Source organism: Dunckerocampus dactyliophorus, chromosome 2, assembly GCF_027744805.1.
Source record: "Dunckerocampus dactyliophorus isolate RoL2022-P2 chromosome 2, RoL_Ddac_1.1, whole genome shotgun sequence".
Lineage (NCBI taxonomy): Eukaryota > Metazoa > Chordata > Actinopteri > Syngnathiformes > Syngnathidae > Dunckerocampus > Dunckerocampus dactyliophorus.
This window is the reverse complement of record NC_072820.1, coordinates 24,236,718-24,248,776: the sequence shown is the minus strand read 5'-3', so window position 1 is coordinate 24,248,776 and position 12,059 is coordinate 24,236,718. Positions and strand designations below refer to the sequence as shown.

At 40.6% G+C, this 12,059-nt stretch overlaps 1 protein-coding gene across 5 annotated transcripts in view; it reads right to left on the bottom strand.

Annotated features, from left to right (window-relative positions):
• LOC129174095 (disks large-associated protein 1-like) overlaps positions 1 to 12,005 on the bottom strand; it is an 89,824-nt gene extending 77,819 nt beyond the window's left edge. For all 5 annotated transcript variants that reach the window (XM_054765702.1, XM_054765719.1, XM_054765735.1 and 2 more), the window contains exon 1: positions 11,854 to 12,005. The gene's annotated coding sequence lies outside the window, so the exon portion shown is untranslated. The remainder of the gene's footprint in view (positions 1 to 11,853) is intronic.
• Positions 12,006 to 12,059: the final 54 nt, after the last annotated feature.

Here is a 12,059-nt window from a genome sequence, read left to right as displayed (position 1 = left end):
CGCAGTGGCTCACTCGAGGTGGCTTGGCTTGAGGGGCGTTTTTTGTCTGGTTCGCCTGCCCTTCCCGGGAAGGGCCCAATGGGGCCATTTGATGCCGGGGCTTGCGCCAGGGGAGCGGTTTGCGGTGCTTGCCTTGGACTGATCTGGGCCGCCTTGGGGCCAAGTCTGCCAGGGACGTGGTGCTCTGCCAGGCACTTAGGCATTTGTTGGCGCTGGTCTTTGTGCTTTGCTGGGCTGTTGTCCGTGTCTTTGCCTTTCCCTGCTCTGTCTGCGGGCTTGTTGGGAGTGGTGCTCCGGTGCGTGGGTGGTGCGCCATTGGTTCTGGGGGCAAGGGGGTGGTCTGGCTTCCGGCAGCTTTCCCCCTCGCCTGCTCCTTTGTCTGCCTTGCTGGTGTCGTCCTGCCGTTGGGGTGGGGGAGTCCTGGGTTTTTTTTTTACTCCCTAGCGGTCCGTGTACTCTGCAGCTCCGGATCTGGCTTGTGAGTCTGGGACCCCATGGTCCACTACTCCGCTGCGCCTCGGGTGCCCTGCGTGGGGTGTCGCGACGCGGCTTCCAGGTGTCGAGGGGGCGACCACAGTGTGTGTGTGTGAGTGCTTTTTATTTATTTTATTGATTACCGTTTTTTTTTTTTTTTTTTATTATGGGGGTTCACGGGGGGTTTACTCCATGGGGACAGGTGCTGGGTGTTCCAGCTCTTCATAGGGTGGGGGGGGCCATAACTCCTCCGTCCCTGGGTGGGGAGGTCTTGTGTCGGGGGTCGGGCATGGGGTGGGCCGGGGCCGGCCAGGCTGCGCTCCCTGGGGGTGGGGGGTAGCGTGGGTGGATGCCCCTCCGGGCCGTTGGCGGGCTCCTTTCCGGTTGGCGGGGGCGCCCCTGGCCCGCTGGTGTGTTGTCCCCGGTGCCCGTCTGCCCTTATGGGGTTTGATCTCTCGCCGGTCTCAGAGGTTGGCTGTCCTCTGGCTTGCCGGCGGCCTGTTTCTGGTCAGGGTTTCCTCCCTGTGGCCCCTTGCTGGTCTTCCCGGGGGAGGCTCTGTGGGCTGGCTCTTTGGGGGCCGGTCTTGGTTCTGCCCGCCCCCATGGGGCCAGTGGATCTCTGTTGGGGAGCGCTCGGCCTGGCTGTGTGGGGTGGGGCTTGCTGGGTGGTAGGAGGCAGTCCCTCTCCTTTCATACATTCTCAGTGACAATTACACGTTCACACCTACATGCTCACACCTACATTCACAAGACATGCATACATACACAGAAATACCTGTACACGCATACATATACACACTCACAGTACATACGTACTTCCCCAAATAACTCACTGATTTATCCAGGGTGTTACTATGTTGTTGGTTTTATTACAGTGTCAGTGATGTTGGCAATATGATCATAGTTATTACAATTTTGTGCATTACAGTTATTCATACATTATATATATATATATACAGTCATTCTGTTCACTATCATGATTAATAATTTCATTACTACTATTACCACTAATATGTATGACTGTTCCAATTCAGTATTATCACTGTGGCAACAATTGTTGTTGTTGCTGTTGTTCTTGTCTCTCTCTGTATTGTCCCACTCTTGTCCCCACACTCCCCCTTCTGTTTTCTTTTCTCTCTTTTTCTATCCCGCTCCGGTCCGGTCACTCCAAAACATGCATAACAACAAAACATACAAAAGGCAAATTAAATCTATATAACAGAGGACGAGTATCTTACACTTTTCCCTGGCAGAGCAAATCTGTTGAGCATATAAGGCCATTTAGATCAACAATATTATCTGCCCTAATGGCTGAACAGGACAAGGGGGAAAAAAGTGGATATTCGTTTCACTTACCGTAAATTTCAGTGTTTTCTTAAACTTTGAATCCTGCGGCTTATACAGCGGTGCGGCTAATCTATGACTAAATTCTAATCTTGTTACATCTTCATTAGTTCAGAACTACTACTGATTGTTTAAATACTGTGCCACTTGTGAGCCAATTAGGAAACGGTAGCTTTTTCTTTGGCAGGTGCCAATCACGAGCTATCAGTGCACTCACAACAATGTTGTCAACCCAGGTCATTATACATTACAGTATGACAACATAACTCACTGTGTCATGTTACTGAGAACAACACTAAATTCATCACACAACAACCTAACACTCCAAAAGTATACCTCAGAAATATGCAAACATGCACCTATACAAATAAAAAATAAAAAAGCCCAACATTTGAAGTTTTGGTTTTCCCATAAGGCATTGCGTCTGAGCAACGCATTCATTGGGGCGCTGCAATGACGTCATCCTCCCTGGGACAGAGGCAGCAATGTCCCTTGTCCTCCAACGAACTGCTCTTCTGGCAGGAATGCATAACAGGTAGATGTTACAATAGCTGCTGTTTCTTATGGTATGTAATGGTACATGTAATGTATATTACTTAGGTACCTTTTGAGTGTTAAGTTGCTGTGTAACGAGTTTAATGTTGTTTGTAATATGAAACCGTGAGTCAGACTGTTATGTATGAGTAATGACCTTTGCAATTTCCCATGGGTTGGCAAGCTCATCGTGAGTTTTTTCATGATTGGCTTCTGTCAAATAAAGAGCTGCCTGGTCATCACGGACTCATGCGCACGACAATATGTCATTTTATGACATGGACATGTGCGGCTTATTCACCGGTACAGCTTATATATGAACAAATCAGTTTTTTCCTCTAAATTTAGTGAGTGTGGCTTATACAAAATTCACGGTGCTTAGTAATTCTTAATGCGGAAGTACAATTTGCTGTATTTAAGTATGCTCGGAAATCCCAGAAAATAAACTCAAAACATGTGAATTCAAATTAAGTTACGTGGTGTCTTTGAACGCAACCACTCATTGCTCATAATAACACGGTTAAAGTGTGATTAAATTTTTCTGCTGCTATTAAAGAAGCTAGTGTAATGCAAATAGATTTTCAGACGTGTGCTATCTTTTCGCTTGATTTAAATTTTAATTTCATTTAGAGCTGTTAATACATAAAAAATATGTCTGATCCTGTCCTGTCATTTATCTTTCTTTCAATAAAATACAGTAAAAATTGACATATTTCAGACATACTGCAGTTGGAAATTGTGATTAATTCATTTGAAAACAATGATTAATCTGATTAGAATTTTAATCAATGACAGTCCTACAATAAAGTCATAATATTATGAGAAGAAAATTTACAAGAAGAAAGCTGAAATAGTTGAAAAATGTAAAAAAAAAAAAACAGCACAAATGGGAAAAAACAGCTGTAATTTTACAAAAATAAAGTCAAAATATTAAGAGAAAAAAGTTGTATCAATGTATCAATATGAGGCAGTTTAAAAAAAGAGTTCAAGCATATGTTTTTACAAGGTACATGGAAGAAGAAGAAGGCTGTCTATGTAATCCTGATTTCATTGATGTATCGTGCTTGCTAGGACAAGATATTACAATTCCACACTCATCAGCTCAGTTATAAAGTTGGGGATGTTCCTGGCGTGCATTGTTCCCGCATGGGTAGGCATTGTTACCACCACTTCCTGCATCTATGAAGCAGCCGTGGCATTACTTGGTCCCACTTGGTCCCGTGTGATGCCACGCTATAGCAGCCATCACCCCAGCTTCATTAATTACTCTATTTGCAAGAGACCAACAAGATGTTGAACTCCAAAGAAGAATCTGTTCAGTCCGGCACTTTTAGCAGGTCGGGAACCACCCGGGTTCTTTAATTTGTTCAACTGTGAAACAGTCAAAAAGTCAGGTTAGCCATGTATTCTATTCCGAGTGAATACAAGCAATTGCAATGCCAGCGATGGAGAGAATGGTCAGCCATTTCACCAAAGTCTTAGCGAAAGTGAAACTGAGTTCCTCTTTCTCATAAGCCAGGCCAGGTGGCTGAGCATCCAAGCCAGGAGGGAGGAAGGTGACTCAAAATTAAACTGTGTGTGTGTGTGTGAGAGAGAGAGAGAGAGAGATAATTAGAAAGAACAGGGTGCATTTGTTCCAAGTGAAAGGTCTTGTGAGTACTGTGCAGCACCCATCCAGAACACAGTGGAAAATATTCCCTTCCTAACAAAATTTTCATTGCAGAAAAGAAAAGGTGTCTATATTATCTCACAGCTGCCATACTATTACTACTTGATGAAGACCAGGAGCAAAAAAAAAAGGAAAGCACGGACAGTGTGGGTGAGTGCATTGCTGACTAGAAGACATCACTTTGGGCATTATGAACAGTTATGAACAACTTCACAAGGAAGCTCCATGAGAACAGGAATGGCTTGCGAATCCCCCCCGACCTGCTCCAAGAGGTGGTGAAAAAGCCCATTCATGTGAATGAGACACGCATTGATACACACGGCCCGCATTGTTTGCACATAGGTTGTGGTGCGGTGCGTTCACGACTCTTTAACGCAAGTGGCACAAAGATTACGCGTGCCAGAAATTTGGAACATTTCAAATTTTTTCTTTGCACCCTGGCACACAGTGCCACAAGTTGACACATACTGTACTTCACACCTGTTTACCACCAATTTACTCACTCGCACGCAAAACTGCCTACCACTGCCGGGGGTAAAGATAAACAAGCTCTGCTTCTTCCTACTACTTTTCGTTGAATTGTGTGATGACCACAGTATCGCTTAGATACAACAGAACATCAAGTGTTTCAGAGAGCAAGGCAGCAGAGTCCAGTTATGTGCGGCAGGAATATAACATGCAAGAATGCCTCTACTGGACTGCACATTTATGGGTTATATATAATTTACCATGGTATACCAAAATACACACGTTCAAGACATTAGTGTGCAAAGGGGGAAAGAGTAACACAAATAGAACATACGGTAATAGCTTCATCTTATACTTCCTTCAGTATATGATTTCACTGAAAAACAGCACATTGCTATTTCAAACATTTAAAAAAGAAAGTTACCATTACTGACAGTGAAATGTGGCTTGTTATTATGCACTGATATCTAGTGTATATCAACCATCTGGATGTGGCTCCAGTCGCCACTGTTCACTACTAGTACACAGAGCGCTAAAAAGCTAGTCAACAGGAGTTGTGGTTGCTCACAGTCAGGAAAACACTGCCTCTTTGCGTACCGAATTGCAATTCAGGAGCTCAGCCCAGTGACAAATTGTCAAAAGGTTAAATATTGTCAACTAATGGTTCACGAGGTCGTGATATTTTCCCTAGCTTGTTTACTACAAATTGATTGAAGAAATATAGTAAAAAAAGTTTAATTGTAATATTTGACCTCCTATTACAGCATTACAATTCTTAAAACTGATTAAAAATAAGCTTTTGTAAATAAGCTATTGCCATTTAGGGAAAGCCATATCCTGGGTTAGTCAAATGACAACCACTCCAAAATGTTTCTATACATCACTTAGGAACTTGATGAGTTCCAGCCGAGCACAAAGATGTGTAGGACACTTTTTAAACACATTTAAGGCGTTTCTGTGGCTTGTGTAAAGTCTTTCACATTTCGGTAATGTCAAAGGAAATATCAGCAAGATCTGACTGCATGTTGGTGCGAGCATGACGACTTGTACGCCATTGGGTGGTGCTTGAAGAAGACAAGTGTAATACAAAATGAATGCACTGCTAATGCAATGTGACATTACATCTAGCATGCCTGAAGCTGCTGTATAGGCACCGTCAGCATTGAGTATCATACACATACATACTGTACACATACTGCACTATTCTTGTATTACATCAGTGGTTCCCTTATCGTTATATTAGCGCAAAAGGTCAAGTTAATTTTATTTTCGTGAGTTTATATTGCGTTAGTTTATATCACATCCACATTTAGTACAGCCATAAAGATTTACTTCCAGTAAATAATGTTAAAACTGTGTGAAGGTGTTCACTGCTTGATTGGCATCTTCCTCCCCTTTAATAAATGTTATTGTTTCAGCAATGGAGCTTACTGATGTTTTTTTATTATTATTATTTGTCTGACTACAAGTTGAAAAGGGAAAAACCAGCAGTGAAGAGAAAGACTTTCAGGGGTATAAAAAAAAACTGCGTTTTATATTACAATAGTCCCTTGTTCATGGCGGTTAATTGGTTCCAGATCCGACTCTGATAAGTGAATTTCAACGGAGTAGGATTCTTTGTTTATAAATGGAATATTTTCGTAGTTAGAGCAAAGAAAACATGTTTACGAGCTTCTAAATACGGTTTTTAACATTATTACAGCCATCGAGACATGACATAACACACCTATCACCACTCTTACACTCCTATTACCCAATATAGTATACAAAATAAGACACACATGTTAGCATTGGGAAGGTTTTTTTACTCCCAGTGTCTGTATAGATAGATAGATAGATAGATAGATAGATAGATAGATGCTATGCTATAGCTATTCATGTAAGAACTTAAGCAATTTTGGTTATTATCAAGAAAACCATGGAAGTTGCTAGATATCAGCTTTTAAATTAAACTCTTATGAGCTATATTTGTTATCATCGTTATATTTGTCCAAACAAATGTACCTTTAGTTGTACCAGACATTAAAATGGATCAATAAAATGAAGAAAGAAGGGTGGTCTAATCATTTTTTCCATGACTGTATATGATTAAAGTTCTTGAACCTCGTTACGAAATACCATCACATCCTCACTTTGCCAGAAAATTATACCAGCACTTTATGAAAAAGCCAAAAGTGATGTCGTTAACGAACTATCACGCTTCTGCAATTTCACTTACGACAGATGGTTGGACTTCACGTGCAACAGAGAGCTATTGAATTGTAACTGTCCATTACATTTCGCAGCAATGTTTAAACAATTGTTTAAATACAACAGTTTATTTTTATTATTATTTTTCTGTTTTAAAAAACTCAGAGTCTAATTCATTTGAAATATCACCCAAATGGGTCGCTTTTATTTATTTAAAAAAAGTTCTGTTTGCATTTTTTTTAAATAAAACATTTTAAGTCATTTTTTTCTGCCAAAAATTAACCGAACCGAGCACTTCAAGAAACCGAACCGAAATTACATTTTACCATTACACCCCTAATAGATAGATAGAGAGATACTTTATCTCTTCCAGTGGTGGCTATTGTCTCATCAATGTAACATTACTGACACCTAGTGACCATTGTAGAATACTACATATCACCACGTCTGTGAATGCATCTAGTAAATGTCTTATATTTGTATTTTAATTAAATAGGCCGGCCGATTTCATTAATCGGCTGATTAGAGCCATTAGAGCAGGGGTCACCAACATGGTGCCCGCGGGCCTCAGGTAGCCCCCCACGACCACATGAGGTGCCCGCAAGCCTGCTTTTCATTCAGGTTTTCAGTTAATAATGAAAGAACAGTAGAAAGAAATGCATTTTGAAATACAAAATGTGAGTTGTGGACACCAGCATTTTGTTAATGTTGTGGTAAAACAAGCATATTCGCTTTGTTTGGGTTTAAAATAAGCTCTGAAAATAAATGTTACAAAAATGAGTAGCTCTTGGTCATTTTCATTTTGTAAAAGTAGCTCTCACAAGGAAAAAGGTTGGTGACCCCTGCATTAGAGAATAATCGGTAATTGGCCAAAAGTTGGTATTGATATCGGATATCGGTGCGATCTCGTCCAAAAAAAACAGTATCGGATTATATTGGCCTGCATCTAAAATCTCCGATCGTAGTGACCAGGGTAGAGTACCACATATCAACACAACATCTTTGAATGCATCTTCTGAATGCCTTATATTTGTATTTTACTTCATTTATCCTTTTTGTGTTTAGGAATTAGGCCAAAAATACTAAATATTTGCTTCAATATGCATATTTCTTTACTAATGATAGGCTGTATTCAACCATGAAACAGCGATGATTTAATAATTATAATAAAAATTCCCAGCACAAAGTGGTGAGGGATTACTGTTTTACCCATTAAATTGTATCTGCTCTGACTCTAATTTGCATAACTGGCCATAACGCTTGTGCAGTTAGTTGATGGACGCTGTAGGAGAAAGAAATAACGTGGGAGGCAATTTTTTTATGTCAGTGCTTTGCGATGGGGGAGAACCCACTGCTTGTTGAGAAGAGCGAAACATGCTTTCAGGTCTGTCTTAGAAAGCGCACCATTTTTACATGTTATTGTCTTTATTTGACTTAAAATGATTTTGGTCAAGCATTAAGATTTCACACTTTGTTCAGTGGTCCTTGAACACACCACAATTATACGCTAAGAGACGCAAAAGTGAAACCTCTACATAACTTTCCCCGACGCTGCCACAGCTTAATAAATTCACTAAATAAAGACAAGCTGTGTTCTTTATCTTGAACACACACATCTATACCTTTGCAACAGCTCATCCTTTTGAGAGTTTATTCCTTAAAAGACTATTTAATAGATTTGTCTGATTACTCTCTAAATATAAAGTTGGCAACAATGAGCCCTCCTGCTACATCTTATTGTCTGGAAGATGCAGGTGTGTATGAGGTGCATTAAGAACTGGGGTCACCCAGACAGTAAGTACCATTATAATAATATATTTATGAGCGAGGACAAAGAGAAGCGCCAAATCTATTTGTAGCTGTTCAAATGTATTTGTAGCGGGAATGTATGGGAAACACTGCGCCAATATTGTTTTTCCAAAGTGATTATCACCTGTCATGTTACACTAGACGTGCAGTAAGGCTCTTGGCTGGTGAGGCACTGACTCCTTTGGAGTTTTTCTTTCCAGTTAATACAGTGTGCACATTAAGATACAAAGAAAAAGAATAATTAACTTTGGTTAAAAACCTTTTCAAATACTTCTTAGTCCTATCTATTTTATGAACTGAAAAATATTTGTGGTCTTACCTTTCATTTGTATATGAAGTACATGCACCCTATCCTTCTCTACGAAAAGTTATGATACTTTGTTGTAAAACTCTCATCACTTTCTGATGAGCTTGGATATACAGCTGTTATCATCATTATATTTGTCCAAACAAATGTACCTTCAGTTGTACCAGGCATTAAAATGGATCAATAAACTGAACAAACCAGGGTGGTCTAATATTTTTTTCCATGACTGTATAATCCTCCATCTTGGCAGTCAAATTCATTCATTCATTCAGCAGAGCATAAAAATACCTTTAATACATTTGACTTGCTGCTGTCCAGCTGGTACTGCTGCTGGCCAAAAAATAATCACTGTTTTTTCCTCTGTATGGTAGGACAGCAGTAACAAGCACCTTCAAGTTCACGCACACCCCTACCCCTTCAGGATAGGATAGGAGTACTGCTCCGCCTCCAGTATGACATTTTAATGTATTTTATTGTCTGATTAGCAAGAATAATGATGTCACACTTATATTAAAGGGCATCCAAAATTCTTCAACGGATAAAGTGAGGAAATAACGCATATTATTTGCAGAAAATACATATAAATGTCATAGATGTAAAACAATATATTTTCAAGATAATAAACTTTAAAGACAGCCCTTTTGCTCTGTAGCCCATTGAGCTGTGGTGTCATACCAGCAGGACATCCTGCAAGAATGCCTATTGTTTTCTGTGTAATCACGAGAGCTTTTAGCAAATTTTAGGACATTTTTTTGGAGAGAATACCAACATTTTGTGCTGTGGGTGGGTGCGGTAATGGCCTGGCTCACAGTGTTGGTCTTTTTAACTGGCCGAAAGACAAAAAGTTGCAAAGCGCTGGACAAAATTCATCAGGAACACACGAGTGTGGAAAAGGCCATCGAAGTGGTCGTTGTTATGCACGGCGCATTTCAACGATGTTTGCTCTGAGAAAGTTTGCAGTGTTACCAGAGAGCTGGGATAGAAGGCAAGACTGACGCCTTCAGCTTGTACGTCCGACAAAGAAAAGCAGCGACTTCACCTGTCTCAGCTTGGGCGACCGAGTCCGACAGCCAGCCCACCAGAACCTGTGACATCAACGCCTAAGGCTAAAACAAAATCGAAGCACTGTTGAAAAGTAAAGCAGTGTCATTTTGTGTTTAAAATCGTAAAATGTTGATTAAATTAAATAACGCGCTGTTGTAATTTGCACTTCTACAGTCTGTAACTGTTAACATTTTTGACAAAATAGTCCCTGAAGAAAGTACCTCTAACTTACTCACTCACTCACTCACATAAAAAGCATTATTTTAAAAATGCAAATTGTAATGCTTCATGAATGTTGCGCTTGTATGAGGAGGGCATTTCAAATGCTATGCAGGTGGCATTTAGGAGGAACTATAGTTGGTAAAATGTAAACAGTTACGGACGCCATCACATGTTAATTGACAATATTATTGATTGTGAACAAATACAAATGATAGCCAGAGACATTTCTTCTTCATAGTCGGCAAAAAAAATCGGTGTCAGACAAGCTATCTTCTCTATAATCACTGTTCATGTTGGACATGTTTAAATTGAATCACTCCTCGTATGATGTCTCAGGTCTACACCAGGTTGATGAAACCCACTAACTTTGAAATTAAATTGTTCAGGTTCCCTGCAGCATACAACATTTTGGAACCTGTGTACATACTGTACATGTGGGCAGGTACGCTAGACATCCCCAGTATGTATTTAAAGAAAAAGTCCTATTTGGAATAAGTTTTAAAGACATTACACAGGCTGTAGAAAAGCATGGTGTTTCTGCAACATTATATTATTGGCCACATGTTGACAAACAGAAAACAGTTCACTCAAGATAGTACTAAGCTGAGAGGAGATGCTTGCAGCAGCCTCATCTTAGGTTTCTGCCCTGAAAATGTTAAAAACAATTGGAATCAGACAGAAAATACATTTGTAATACACTTCAATGGAGAAATACTCATATTTATTTTACATTATTATTTGTATTTTTTTTTTCATCTTGAGGATCTGCCTCAGCTGCCGCACCTGACCGCACGTCACTGATTATACTATTGTACTCTTGCTTATATCCTTTAATGTGCTGTACTGTAAACCTCCTGTTATCTATGTGGTTGCCAATCATAATGTATGTTGCATGATAAAGAACTATTCCTCTGTTGTTCCTAATTATAAACTGGGTTATATATTACTATGGCCATGTAAACTAAGCATAAAATATGCATTTTTGACCGCATGCCCAGACTTGAGGGACGCCCTGTACGAAGCAAACTACACATGAAGTTGTCAGTGCTTCCTCATCCATCTCAACTCAGCTTCCTGCGTGGGAACATCATGCAAAATGAGTCCTTTCATAGCTGAGACTGTGCCCACACTCTTATCACCACCAGTTGGTCCTCTTGAATTAGAAGCATGCATACATCTCTCGTCCACAGGCGAGAATCTGACAAGACCTCACAACTTCTCAGCGAAGCGGAAGAAGCCCATGCAAAGAAATCCCTGCAGAGGATGACTGCACTATACGTAACACTTCTGACATCCCCATCATCTTCATGGGATAATTACCATGGCATGCAACCTGTACAATTGGTTGTTATTATCCTGCAAATATACCACACTCCATCCAGCTGTGCTGTTGCTGTACCTTCAATGAGAGAGTATCAGTATGTGTTGTTGATGGAACTCAAGCATTGAAACATTCATAATCCATTCATTCAAGACATTCAAACTGAAAAAATATGACAGTGGTTGCTAGGTTGTGATATGACACCTTCAAGGTAATTATTGAAAGGTATTTGACACAGCCGCAGCGGTGGCGGACTCTCCTAGCGATCATGATGATGGTGATGAAGATGCTGATGACGTTCGGAGTTGAGAAACGTCAAAACGACAACCGCTGGTTCAGTCACTCGTAGGCGAGTCATTAATGCACATTAAAGCACAAGCGGCGTCGCCAATGATTTAAATTTAATTCAATGCTGGCGGTGGCACGCGCCCACGCCTGCACCTACTGATCAGCCGCACGAGGGGAGCTTACCTGTGCGCGGCTCTTCACATCGTCGCTAAACAGCTAGCATCCAAAGACATGTCCTTCCTGACTTCGCTGGACGATGTCCGCAAAGACTCACTGGAATATCTGAGCGTCAATGTGGGCTTCAAGCTGTGAAAGCCTTTTACCATAAAAGTCAATGTACCATATTTACTTCCAGTGCTTCCGGAAACAATTTTCTTACAAAAATAAAA